The following is a 15,581-nucleotide window of genomic DNA, read 5'->3' as shown; positions in this document are numbered from 1 at the left end:
TTATGGTGTGTATTCCCGCCTATGGGGCTTATATATGCCAGTTTTCCTGCACTTATCTGTGCTTGGCCATTTTGGATATTTATCAGCTTACAGCAAACCTGCTTTGTCATGGTTCTATTTTCATTCATTCCTGTATGTATGCTAATACTGTACTTTGAAGTATGACTGTCATGGCTTAGTGGTTCAGTACTTTGTCTATGGTGCACAGTGTCCCGGGTTCGACCCTTGTCATTGCTTTTTTATTTTACTACTGTCTAGTCAGGCTAGGAAGTGTGTCTGTGTAAAGCTGACTTTGCTACAGCTTGCCCAACGTTGCCCGACGGTGAGTTGGTTGGCATGCTGCGCAGCTCCGCGCAAACGGCTTACGCTGGGTAACACGTTATTTACCTATAAGCACTCATATTGAGCTGGGTGAAGCGCTGCTGAACTACGGGCACTCATATTAAGCTTGTTAAAGTGCTGCTCACCTATGGGCACTCATATTAAGCTTGTTAAAGTGCTGCTAAGCTATGGGCAATTATGATCCTTTTTTTTTATATATTATGTCGGTTTTGTTCACAATTACATGGGCCATTTCATTACATTTTACTTAAATTATAGTTTTATATATACATATATATATATATATATATATGTCAGGGGATTGTTTCATACTTATTTAAATAAAAATGGAGAATGATGTTGTGGGGGCTCAAACCGTGACTACCTCCTCTTTGGCCAACGTCTCTACCGCTACGTTATTGCTACTTGTCTTAATTTGCATATGTAGATCTTATATACTTTTCAATGTCTGCTAACTGTGGCTGAGTGAAGGGCATACCCGCACAAATGAGCGCAAATGCGGGCAAACATTTTGGAAATTATAAAAAAAAAAATGAAACTGCTATTTTTACATTTTACACATTTTCAGTAGGGTTTAGTCTGTGGGGATGTGTGGTGTTGTGTTCCTTGACATTTCAGCGGACTCTCTCGTGGGTGTTTACTTTCAGGACTCTGACTCTTCTGGGGTGTGTCCCTTTGCAGTACTCGGCAATTGGACATGCCCCCTACTTTCCTACATGGACCGTGTTAGACTAGGGTATGATTCAGCATGCCCTCATGAATATGCATGGCATGCTGACATCATACCGTTCAACTGCAGCCTCCGAGTAAGACATATTAAGTCTTACATGGAGGTTTCGTGAATCCGGCCCTAAGACATTATTGCTTTCTGTGGTGAGATGAGAACAATATTAGATCCTAGACCAAATATTGTATTTAAGAGGGGTAAGAACTTGAAAAGATTTCTTGAATTTAACAATCATGGTGTTAATAATGCACCATATTCCAGTACTTTTAAGTGTAAAATATGTAGGTAATGTCCACACATTAAAGAGGGGTGTAATATTCTTCTTCTTTTGGCTTTTGCTGGTTAGGGGTCGCCACAGCAGATCACCTATTGGCTCATGATTGGCAGTAGAATTTTATGGTGTCGAGTTGCCAGCCCGGCATCCAACCTTCCACTGAAGGCACACACACACTCAAAACTAGGGCCAATTTGGAGTGTCCAATCCACCTACAGCATGTCTTTGGGATGTGGGAGGAAACTGGAGCACCCAGAGAAAACCCATGTGACCACAGGGAGGACATGCAGACTTCGCACAGAAGGCACCCCAGCCAAGGATTGAACCGGAGAACCTCTTGCTGTGAGGTGGCAATGCTAACCACTGCACCACCGTGGCTACCCAAAAGAAGGGTGTAATATTAATATAAATAAATATGGTTCAGTTATGACCACTGGATTTTTTAAATTGTTTAACTAAAGGTATTGTCTAAAATGGAATGTGTCAATTTTTTACACAATCTATGTGGACAAAACAGTGAGCACTCTATGGGAACAGGTTTATGAACATATCTATGATGTGAGGTATGCTAATGAAAAAATGCATTAATCGAACATATTAGTGAATATACTAGTCATTGATTTTTGTTTTCTGTGCTGGAGAAGAAATCCATAAACCCTGGATGCAGATCCTCTGATGAACTGGTTGAGGTAAGAGAGCTTCATTGCATATACTCTTGAATGCTGATAGTCCTCCAGGTTTGAATGGCAGTGTTTCAGACTGTGAGCACTAAAATGTTGAATGCTTTATATTATGTTTCATTGTTGTGGTAGCATTGTCGCCTCACAGTAAGATGCTGTCTGGTTTGATTCTCAGCTAGAGCATCTTCTGCGTGGAGACATGCATGAATGGGTGTACCTTCGTTGAAGGTTGTGCATCAGGGCTGGTAACTTGGCACGTCAAAATCAACTACCAATCATTAGTGGACTGGAGTTCTGCTGTGGTGACCCCTGACCTGGAAAAGCCGAAAGACTCAACAACATACACTACCAAGAATAACATTAATCATCTTAAATGCATGTATTCATATCTCACTGAATATGTCTCTATGTGATTCGGTCATGTTGACAAATGTCGCGAAAAATGGGCATGGGTAGTTACAGTGATAAGTAGGTTGAGGACCCGGCCTACTCTGACCCATGCCAGGGACCCGTTCTAATGGTGGGAGGGGTATATGTACCCCTATTGGCCAGTGTGTGCCTGCCATAAAGCCCAGCAGCCCTGGGTCAATAAGCTACTGGTTGGCTGGTGTCTAGTTGCCCAGTCTGGGTTAGCTGGGATAACTCTGTTGAGCGAAAGCTGGATGTAAAACCAACCAACCTACCAAGTATGAAATGAGAATTGCTATGCTTAATGTGCATTCACTGGCAGGATGCAGCTTCTAAGTGGATGACATGATGATACGGAGGAGGCTGGACATCCTATGTATCCAGGAGATAAGGTAGAAGGGCAGTGCAGCAAAGACACTTGGCTTTGGATCCAGACTCTACTACTCAGGTGGAGGGCAGGCTAGAAATGGTGTAGGAAATGTGGTGAGAGAAAGGCTTCAGAAGGTAGTAACGGATATCATCAGAATTAATGACAGACTCATGGCAGTCAGACTCCAGTATAATGATAGGGCAGTATTCATAATCTCAGCCTATGCCTCACAGCAGGGCTGTGATAATGGTGAATAGAGTGCATTCAGACAGCAGTTGCAGGACCTACTAGATAAAGCAGGACAACATGAATTGGTGTTGATATTGGGTGACTTGAATGCACATATTGGGGCAGACAGAACAGGATATGAGGACTGCCTGGGTCCACATGGGTGGAACAACAGGAATAAAGAAGGAGAAGCCATTCTAGACTTCTGTCTGACAAATAGCTTGATAGAAGACAAGACATGGTTCAGAAAGAGAGACAGTCACAAGATCACATACAAGAGTAGTCAACATGCAATGCAGGTAGACTTTTCCTCCTAGTAAGGAAACGGCACTGGGGCAGAATCCATGATTCCAAAGTCATCCCCAGTGAAACAGTCGGCCCACAGCATAAACCCTTAGTTGCCACAATCAGGTGCAAGCAGTGATCAGAGAAGTCTCTAAGGTCAACAGAGACCAGGCTGAAGACCTGGAAGTTGACTGGAGAGAAAGTACAACAGTTCAAGATATTACTCAGGGCTCTAGAACCCCAGGAAGGGGGGGAAATAGGTGGAGTTGAAGATGAATGTCAGCACCTAAAAAACAGCATGTATTAGGACTACAGAACAGATATATGGCCGAGCCAGGTATGGAAATAAGGTACATCAGAAAAGCTAGTGGTGGGAATGCAGAAGTCCAGGAAGTCATCAAAAGAAAAAAGGAGTGCAGGAAGAAGTGGGAGACAGTAAAGACTGACTAGGCTAGGAAGGACTACTGGTTGACTAACAAAGAAGCTAAGAAAGAAGTTGCAATAGCAAAGAACAGGGCATCAGAGGTACTGTTCCAACTTCTGGAAAGTGACTCAGTAAGAGAACAAAGAAACTATATCAGGTTGCAAGGCAACGACAGAAAAATAAAGATGATAGTCAGACACCCTTCATAAGGGATGCCAGAAACAACCTGCTCACCAGCCCAGAGGACATCAAAGGCAGATGGAAAGATTATTTCCAGCAGCTTCTGAATGAAGGAGACCCCACAAAAGCTGTACTGCCCCAGAAACAGCCTACAATGAGATAAGAAGAGGAGTCCACCCTAGAAGAAGTAAGAACAGCACTAAGAAAGATGAAGTCAGGGAAAGCAGCAGACTCAGATGAGGTCACAGCAGATATGATAAAGATGCTGGGTGAGATAGGGATCAAATGGCTCCTGAGGGTACTAATAGCAGTGTGGAGAGAAAGGCATATCCCAGATGACTGGAGAATAAGCATACTCATGCCAGTGTAGAAGAACAAAGGGGATATCCACAACTGTGGGCAGTACAGAAGTATCAAACTCCTATCACATTGCATGAAAGTTCTGGAGAGGGTGATTGATAAACGAATACGCAGAGTAGTAGAATATAAGATGAGAGATGAGCAGTTTGGATTCAGATCAGGATGCAGCACAACTGACCCAATGTTTGCATTGAGACAGATACTTGAGAAGAAGCTAGAAATTAGGAGAGAGTCCAAAAGGCATTCCTAGACTTGGATAAAGCATATGGCAAGGTCCCAAGAAAGCTGATCTGGGCAGTACTGTGGTGGTTTGAAGTCCCAGAAACATAAGTAGAATTAGTGCAGGCTATGTACAAGGAACCAATGACTCAAGTTCGAACAGTGTTTGGCCTGGCAGAGGGGTTCCCAGTAGGTGTGTATGTACATCAGGGCTCAACTCTAGCCCACTGCTGTTCATACTGATGATGGACTACATTAGCAAACAGTTTGGAGGGGACAGATCAACAAAGCTGCTGTATACAGATGAGGCATGAGTGTTGAAGAAGGCATGAGTGTGGCACTGAATCTAGAGAGTTGGTAACAGTTAACACAATACCCCAACCCCATGTAGAAAAAATGGGAAAAAGGGGGCTGATGATGATGATGATGATCTACAGCAGATTGTGAGATTGCTTTATATGGGTAGATTCTGTCTATTGAATCTTATAAAGATCTGGATAGTGCAGTAAAAGATCAAGCTGAAAAACAATGACTTCAAAGGTGAGGAAGACAGAGGATGAATGGAAAGAAAATATGGATTTGATAGATACGACTATTATGTTTGTTTACACAATTCAAGGAACAAGATGGCTTGAAATAAATGGACTCAGCAGTATAATATAAGGGTATGCTAAGTAAAGTTTAGTTTGTTAATATTTCTGTCATCATAATGGGAGGATGTCTACCGTAGATTTATATATATATATATATATATATATATATATATATATATATATATACATATGTACTGTTGAGGTGGTGCTGCGGTAGCGTTGTCGCCTCACAGTAAGACATTGTCCTGTTTGATTCTGAGCTAAAGCATCTTCTGTGTGAAACATGTGTGAATGGGCGTACCTTCGTTGAAGGTTGTGCATCAGAGCTGGCAACTCGGTACATAAAAATCTACTGCCAATTATTAGCGGACCGGAGTTCCGCTGTGGCGACCCCTAACCAGGAAAAGCCGAAAGATACAACAACAACAAATATATATATATATATATATATACATATATACATATATGTATATAAATATATATATGTGCGTGTGTTTGCTGATTCTTCAGTTGACAGTGTGCTTGGTCGACATCTGTTTAGTCATCAGCTTTTGGTCAGCTACACAGATAATTGACAGTTGTATGACATCACAGAAGTGTCTGGTAATGGCTATATTCCCTTTCAAACATTTTTTCCTGTCTTGGAGTTAGTATATATAATTAGCAGTGGTAGTGGGGGTGTGGGGTGGGGAGGCTCCCACCTGCAAAAAAAAATATATTTTCTTTTGTTTTAAGTTTTGCATGCATCATGATTGTTTCTTGGCGCTTACATAGCATTACTCTATATTCACATTTTTAACATAATGTGGATTCTGTTTTTAGTTGTCGACAAACATGAATGTTGCTGTAGCATTAAATAATCATGGATAGCCTGACAGACAGATAGGTGGATAACAGATAGTCAGAAAGAAGTATATGTATCATGAACAACATTTGAGAGCTAGATATATATATATATATAGAGACCCTAGAGCCTTTCAAGCCTAGCCATGTTAATCCAAAGTATCACAATTTGCTCTTTTTGGGTAGTTCACATAATGAATTTATTAACAGAGTGGGTCTGTGATCAACACCAGCTACCCTTATCTGTGAGGCAGATGGGTGCAACCCCAGGGATGAATTTGTGGTCTCCTATCCAGTTATCTGGATTGCATTTGATAAAGCTCTGTTTTATGTAAACAGAAAGTCTATTCCAGGGAAGTGGTAGTCTCTGGGAGACACATCTGTCACTCCAGCTTATTCTGTTAATGTCACAAGCTATATTGAGATCCAAAGAGCGAGTGACTCTTGTGACATTTGACTTGCAGATGTGCAGCATTTCCATTAGAGCTGGGTTGGATATTGTCCTATAGGCCATTCACAAGTCACCTCTCAGCAGCTACAAGACACTGAGTAAAGAAGTGTCAAGGCTTGCAGCCTGTCCATGTAGGTCATGGTTTGGAGTCCCTGTATTTTCTTAGTGAGAAACCTCTGAGGTTTTTCTAGCTGCTGTGTGTGTCTGGTAAGGTACATGCAAAAGGGTGCATTATGCTCTATTAGTGGTCTGATGGGGGTCGAGTACAGTGGAATTATAACATCCATTGACCTACAGTAGATGCAATGCCCTTGCTTATGAGGTGCTCTATATTAAAGGCTTTCTTTACCACTGTGGAAACTTTGTGGTTAAAGTTCTGATTGCTATCAATGTGTGTTTCCAAGTGTCACACCAGTGGGTTGGAACTCAGGGGGGTTGCTGTCAGTATTGTAATTTGTAGGGAATTCCATTTTGCTAAAGGCATTAATAATGCATTTTTTGCATTTAGTTTTAGACTATGGCTTTGGCACCAGTCATTTGTTTGTGTTTCCCCCTCTTGTAATATGTTGACATTGTTGGGGCACTCAGTGATTCCTCACAGTTTGCATCATCAGTGAATGTGATGAGCCAAATGCCATCTACTTTGGCCTGGACATCTGAGAAATAGATGCCAAACAGTAAGGGGCCCAGCACAGACCAGCATATATACATATATATGTATATCTTATGTATATATATATATATATATATATATATATATATATATATATATATATATATAAACATGTGCGTGTGTATTTTGAACCAGAAAGTTTATATCTTTCTGTAACCACTGATATTGACTCATAAGAATCAGAATCATCTGTCATTGCAGTCTATTACAAGATATAAAACCTTACCGGAAGATTTTAAGCTACATAAAGATATTGAAATAAAAGGAACATTGTCAAAAAAAAATCTGCTTAATGAGAAGGTATGATGCATCCCACACTATGTTAGTATGAAAAGCCTTCACATGTTGATGGCTGTGGTATCATGCTTGAGCATGTTTATTTTAGGGTAGAATTTAACACGTTATACCTGAACTATGTGTTGTCTCATCTGAAGGGTCTGCATTTACCCAGTGGTATGTATGTCAAGTTGTGTGAAGCACTCATAATTGTTTTTCAATAAAACAGACAGAAAAGCTGTATTAAGCTGAAGAAAATGTAATAAAATCAGTGGCTTTAACTTCCAGGAAGGAAATGCAGAAATGTTAAAAAAAAAAAAAACTGCATAGGCATCTTGAGCATTTGCAGTTGTCTTGATAGCAGAGGTGCATGAAGTGTTGAATACTGAAAATGCCCTTTGGCAATGTCTTTCCCCTCAGGAATTTCTTTATTTTGACTGCTCTGTCTATGGAGCTGCATGGCTGTGTATACAGGGAACTTTCATTTATATTGAAAATCAAAAAAACAAATAGGAAATGTAGGATCAGAGACTCTTAAGATTGGAGAGCAACTGTTGGGAGCAGATCATTTTTGTCTTCCTTACAAAATGTGTACAGGGGACTACAGTTCTGGGAAAAAAAGGTTAAGCTTGAAATGTGTTGCTTAAGTGATTATGCAACTGCTATTTCAGTTTATTTTGCAATTCATTGTATATGTTATAGTTGCTTAAATATTTAATCTTACAAACTATTTGCTTAGTTCTATTAATTTATTTTAATAAAATAATTGTAGTATTCACTTTCAGAATTGTGTTGCTGGTCATTTACTCGGTAGTAAATAAGAGTAATCATACAGCAACAACAACAACATTAAACATGGTGAGCTATTAACTGTTGGCAGTCAACTTTGGAAGAGTGACTACATAAGGCATTGCTACTAGATAATCACATTATGAATGGCTTATCTTAAAAGTGAATAGTACTTAGAATCTTGGCATGTACGATTATTCTAGCTGATGGCACAATTACCAAAACAACAGGAAATGGGGCACTTAAACTATAATGGTATGATTTAACCCTCTTAGGAAACGATATATATAGGAGTGTGCGTGTGCGTGTGTGTGTGTGTGCGCGTGCATGCGTGCGTGTGTGTGTGTGTGCATGTGTGCGTGTGTACATGTGTGTGTCTGTAGGTCTGTGTATACACAGAATTATCACCAATATGGTAAGAGAAGACTGAAAGGCACTGAACTAAGAAAGATGTGGCTGATGTACTGGTATGGTAGTTATAAGTACCTCTGCTTTTCAGCTTTTCATATTAAGGCTTACTTGGGTTTGGCAACAGTTGGTCATATGTTGTAAACATTTGATATATGATCTTAAGGCCAAATAACTCTCATGATGATGGGCAATTGTGTCATTAAAGAATTAGTAGCCCCTTCCCATCACATATTAATTTTGAGTCAGTGAAGCTGAGCTAAAGCACATAGCATGGCATAGTCACTGATGACAATTGCATCCATTAGTCAGATAGAGCTGGACTGCAGTGGTGTGAAAATTGTAAACCATAATTATATTTACAGAAGAAGCTTTGACACCAATAACTGTGTGTAGTCTTGTAGTCAAAAGGTATATATATCGGTTCCTTTTTCCATGGTCGTGGACTAATTTCTTCCTTGGTTATTGTTCCTTTGATATATAAAACAGTATTTATACTGCTATTTTATTTTCTTGTCAGAATGCTTAAGAAACAGCAAGAAAGTACACAGTGTCATTTCTGAGTAAACAATGAAAATTAAGAGGAATCTAACATGCCAATATGGCCAGTGAAGAGAAAATAAACACTTTGTGTGCATCCGAGATTCAATTCACTGAGCCAGGAGAGAGTCTGGAAGTGGCTGTTAGTGCAGATCACACAGGAAAAGAAGCCAGTCTGTCATCAGGTATCCTTAGACTGTAGCTTGATCTGAAAAAAAAAGTTGCCAGAGCTTAGGTTAAATTTTCTCAAAGGAGCAAAGAGACCAAAGGAGCTTGAGCCACAGGTAAAGGAGAAGCAATGAAAAGAAAGAGAAATGCAGCACCTCCAGGGAAGCAAGCTGATCCCACTTTATAAAATGAATGTGAGTGGAAAAAGTGAAAAGTCTTCCTAGAAGATGATGTCAGTACTAAACTGGTTCTTTAGTGTAAGGACAGGTAAAATCTTGACAATTTTATGCAGGTGTTTAAACATGTCTGTAATCAGCAGAAAATTGACTGGGGGCAATCAGAGATTTTCTGTCCTCCTTTGCTCATGGGTAAAACTACCATGCTATATGTGAGATAACTGATATGGACTGCTATGATTTTGGAAAGTTGAAAATGTGCTGTTAAGACTGTTTTAAACTTACTCCTGAAGATAAAAAACAAAGTTTAGAGATGAGAGGGGGAAATGAAAAGCATCAGTGGTTTTATTATACAGATAAGTATTAATTGAAAAGGTAGGTGAGTGTATCTCAGGTTACTAGCTTTATAATGTTGAGAAACATAAATTAGGGAGTAAGCATTCAGTAGTTTGCCTGTGGATATAAGAATCGGGTTGACAGACTAGAAATGTGTTTCAGCTAAAGAGATGGAAAAACAGTGACCTCCATAGATGATTACTAAACTAATGATCCCAGGGGTCTTTGGTAAACACCTTAACCACCATACCAAATGCCCACTAATGTAGGGTGGGAAGCAAAAGCCTCATTAGGAAACTAGCAGAGGTGGCAACATGTTAGCTTTGGGTTGTCTTGAAATTGCAGCTGCTGTTGCTTATCACACCAACAGTTGCTCTGTATTAATGTATTAAGCATAATATCATCAAGCTTTCTGGTGTTAGAGCGGAGCAATATTTGTGTAATCGGTCAAATCATTTACAGCCAAGGTAGAAATACTGTATCAGGTCTCTTTTGACAGGCTTCACTTAGACTGTGAAAGTAAGCAGTGAGGCAAGCAGGTGGTACTGTTTACTGATATACCGGCAGATGCTCTGAAAGGAAAGACTGAGGATACATTACCTTGCATTGATAAGAATGTGTGCAGCCAGGCTTGGAAACAAGCATGTATGGAATGCAGAAGTTAGGAAGGAAATTCATTCAGCCCTGTTGACCTGTATGTGGAAGTGCTGTTGGATAAATTAGTTGCAAAGTACCTTTTATCACTGATAAAATAAGTGGTTTGTTGAAATGCTTTAACTCCGACTCTGCCTTTAATACCATCTTGACATGGTATCTAGACAAGATTAATCAGAAGTGGAGCAAGGAGGAGACTCATATGGTCGGAAAGCACTTATCACAAGTAAAACAGCAGTAAATAGCCTGGTATGATACACTAGCAAAAGCCTGAAAATATACAATCTATGAAAAGATGGCAATGCATAACAAACTACAGGCAGCATTAGAGGGTCTTTAACTATTCAGAGGAAGGTCTTGCACTGAGTCATTTGCAGCTCTATCTGCCACAATTCTACATCTGTGTCAGCCTCTTTGTATATAGTAAAATGCTTATTTAAACCTTTAAAATGTACAGATTTCACTGAATTGTTGGGACTCAGTTTCAAATAATGTGAAATGCATCTCTGAATTGTACCTCTGTATTTTTGTATGCCCAAGATTTTTTTTTTCAGAATGATCAAAATGTATCTTTCTGTTTTATTGTATACTGTTAGCTTTTCTTACTATGATTCTGCTGAGAATGTTCCATGACTCATTGTAGTTATATAGTTAAAAATAAATAGATATGGAAAAGAGAAAGATGAATATAAATAGATAGATAGATAGATAGATAGATAGATAGATAGATAGATAGATAGATAGATAGATAATCGAGACGTGTTCAAATGTTGTCTTTTTTAATGATAAAGTAGCCTTGGCTTCTAATCCATCATTTAGCTTGAATTGATGTCAGGCATAGGAATTTAAAAAAGGCAAACAAACAAATAAAGAAATAATTTGCAAACCTTTTGATTTCATCTGTAAAATCCAGAAGAGAAGGTATTATACTTAATATGTCCAGCAATTCAACTTTGCATCTGTATTGCTCAGACCAAAGATAATGGGAAATCTAATAATCCTTTTGTTTTTTTTTCAGACAAATATATGCACATTTGTGATCAAGCAGATCATTTTCATTTGTCTGCTGACTTCAAACGATTTTGCTATGACTCAGCTCTTATACCAGATTAGTTGAAGTTTTTCCCAGAGCTCTTTCTTTAGAAGATTGTCCGCTGGTAAGATTTATGGAGCAGAAATTGTGTTTTCTGTTCACACTTTCATCAAATATTGCAAGTTAGCATGTCAGTCAAAGGCTAAAAGAGGTGTAACAAAATCAGTCACCCAGGTTATGTTAAATGACAGAATTATATTGAATCACTGAACAGCTATACACTGAAAGACTTTTGGTTTTAAATCAGTCACAAAAAATACTTTTGATATTCACCAAATAATTTATTTTTCCAGTGGGCAAACTCGTAGTACACCCAGTTTGACTGGAAACCCCCACACCAAGCCAACTTATATATATATATTGACTCTGAGGCTGCACAATAGTGAAAAAAGTCCAAGCACAAAGAGATCCAAAAGTAGTTTTTGCCGATCTTTTTTGATTGAATGGCTTTCAATGCGTAGCTACTCAGTAGCCTGACATGAACTCTAACTGGACAATACCCTCATATCATTTGCGTAGATAGTTTATCATTCTAGGTGCTATGAATCACAAATCAAAATGAAACAGACAGACCGGACAATTGTATTTGAACTGACATAACATGCCTGTAGGATGTCTTTCCTGTTTGGTATACCTAGTTCCCTTTCTCTGTTATTAGGATTGATGCTGTGCTACTGTTTGGTTACACTAGTTCTGACTGATATTGCTAGATAGGGCATACAAATGCATTCTTTGCTGTTTTGTTTTGGTATGTTGCTGTTTCTAACTTATAACATGACTTGTGTATGACAAGTAATACAATCTAATGGCAGCTGTATAAGGATCCAGAATGCATTGGAGGTCTGAATCAGAAAGAGTGATGAGCATCTCTGAGGAGCTCCATGCATATTTCTTAGATGTTTACATGATGTATAGTCAATACATGATTTGTTTTATACAGTCAGACTTCATGCCAACATTTTTTGCTATGCTGTGTGGAGGTACTAATACATTATTTGACAAGGATAATTATTCTGTTGATAACTATTGTGATGATGACAGACGTATATGTCTGGATTGTATTTATGCTCTAAGTGCTAGACTGTGTATTCTGAGTCTGACAAGTGAAGCTCCTTTTATGTGTGTCTTTCAGTTCTGAAAGCCTCGCTTGAAATTCCATCTTACAGTCTATTTGAAGCCGAGAACCACTTGTGGATGAGGGTGTGACTAGCAGATAAGGTGAGAAAATGATGACTAGTAGGTGAAGTTACATTTTTCTGCCTGAAAAAAGCCTGAAGTCAGAAAATAAGGAATTAAAAAGGAGGAGATTAAAACCACATTTCAAGATTACAGTCATACATTTTCTGATAAAGAGCTCATATTGACTAAGTTCACACATGACTATTATTTCCAGATGTTAACAGCTGATCAACAGACAGAATAATAAAGCACTGATATTATACCAATAACCCACTGCTTTGTGTGGGTAAATCAGCATTACCCATACAAAGCCATGGGTTATTGCTATTATTTAATGACATTATTTAAGAAAAAAGTTACTTTTCTCAATTAATGTCCTTGTATAATGGTGGTGTGCTACTGTTCACCCTTTTTCCCCTGTTATCCTGGGGCTTTCTTGATGTACTGCATATGCGTATTGGATTTATGTTCCCACAATTACACAGTACTGTGCAAAGGAGGCAATGGAGAAAGGAAATCCCATTGCTTTTTTTTTTTTCTTTTTTTCTTTTTTTTTTAATTAAAAATTTAAATTGCCAGACTTTCAACATACTGGAAAGATGGGACAGAGAAAATATAAGGATAATTGGTTATGTGTATCTAGTTCTGCTTAATGTACCTGATTATCCTTGTATTTTTCTTTGTCCCATCTCTCTCATTCTTTTGAAGTCTCCAGTTTTTGAAAGTTTATTGATTTATTTATTTATTTTTAAATTAAAAACTAGAGTTTCCGTAGCATATATAAATAGAAGAAATTCCGGACGACTGGACTTTTTTTTCCACTGGTATATGCTCGATTTACAATGGTCATGCTAGTTGGACTGACCAATCAGAGTGTTCATTTTTCAATATTAATGGCAAGTCATTGTATAATAAGCATTATGTGTTAGTGTTTCCTGATAATCAAATAGCTGGTCTTAAACTTACTGCTGTGTTATATTTCTCTTCAATGGACTATTAATTCATCCCACTCTTTCAACTCTTGGCTTCTTCCGTAAATGAAAAGCTGTACCTCATCCATTTCAATTTTGTGCCTACATATTTATCCGTTATGTAAGTTAAATTGGATATTAGGAACTCTACAGTACCCCACCTTCTAAAAAAATCTAGCTTAATTTATATTAAAGTAAATTAGTGATCATAGGGAAAAAAATTATATATATATATATATATATATATATATATATATATATATATATATATATATATATATATATATATATATATATATATTTCCCATATGGCAGTAATCAATGGATTTGCCTTTGCAATATATATATATATATATATATATATATATATATATATATGTGTGTGTGTGTGTGTGTGTGTGTGTGTGTGTGTGTGTGGTATATATATCAGATCATATTAATTTAATTCGACATAAGACTGCTAAACTGGCTGATAACTATGTAAACACTTTTGCTGGTATAGATTCTATTTCTAATTTATTTATTTATTGATTGATTGACTGATTTCTGCAAATGACTCTTGATAACATATTCTTGCAAATATGTCCTTATAAATAAAAGAATTAATGAAGAAATACACGATAAAATACTTCATCTTTTCTGACAAAACATAATTTGCCATTCCTAAGAATATATAAGAGTTTATCATATTAAGAAGCAGATATGGGCACTGTGTTTTCAGGGGAGGGTTCAGCTTGGGACAAAACAATATAGACCAATTGTTTCATAAAAATAAATAATTTTAGGAATTGTTTGATAATTGCTTGTAAATTTGCATTTGTTTTATGTTTCTCAACAACTATAGATTTAAAACCACTTTTATAAATCTGAATTTTAATTCGAAAAGAGTATTTGTGCCCATCTGATTGTGAAGGTCTCTGTTTTTGGTCAACTTTTGCATCTTACTTTGAGGAACTTACAGTTCATGACAGTCATCATATCTATGGCTTTTAAAAAATTGTGGGGAGAGGATAAAAAACTTAAAACACTAATTTTCAAAAACAACAGCTATTGACTTAGCATCCAAAATGCCTCCTGATATATCAGTTTTTGATTATCTTTATTAGTGACTTGCAGTTTTATCATTCTGATCTCAGATGAAATGAAATATTGAATGTCCTTGTGTACAACTAAAGACTGGTACATAGCTTCCAAGAAAATATTAAAAAATTCTGCAATTTATAGTATAATTCAGCTCAGTTACTGCAGTTGACGTAAGATGAGTGCATCTGTTAGTATCCTGGTAAACAAAATAAGTTCTGGTTAATTTCTATCTTCATAAAATGACTGAAATCATTAAAAAATGGAAAGCGGCATAACTAGCAACCCGTCATTAAGGAATGTGTTTTTAAGATTTTCTAGCCCCAATAGCTATAAGCTTTAAATTTGTCATTTAAAGTGTTTTTTGTTCCAATGGCTGAAGTGGTAACAATGGGGCCTGCTGCCTAGATCTCTTCAGATTTACTGGAGGCAATTTCAGAGAATGAAACAATAGCACACATGGTTGGAATGTTTAAATTCATGTTTATAAAAACAAATGTGCTTCATCACTTGTTAAAGACACAGGAAGAAGTAATCTCTAACCTAATGACTGGACTGAACTCCGTAAGATCCAGACTCCAAAGCAAGGAAGTGATTATCCAAAAACAAAATTAGCAAATTCTATAGCTTTAAAAATAACTCTTTAAACTACAGACTAAAATTGATGAGACTGAACATACAAGAGGTAGACAAGCCTTATGGTTCAGCTTGATAACAGAAATGATCCAAAAAACATAATTGATATCCTATTTACAGGCAAAACTTCTGCCTTCCTTGAATAAACTTACTAACCTAGGCTTGGAGGTTGAACAAATTTGCAGTCACAGAGTCAGCAAATAGCCAACATCAATAAG

Source organism: Protopterus annectens, chromosome 5.part0 (assembly GCF_019279795.1).
Source record: "Protopterus annectens isolate FY-2018-M chromosome 5.part0, PAN1.0, whole genome shotgun sequence".
In the NCBI taxonomy this organism is placed as follows: domain Eukaryota; kingdom Metazoa; phylum Chordata; order Ceratodontiformes; family Protopteridae; genus Protopterus; species Protopterus annectens.
This window is presented reverse-complemented; position numbering follows the sequence as displayed.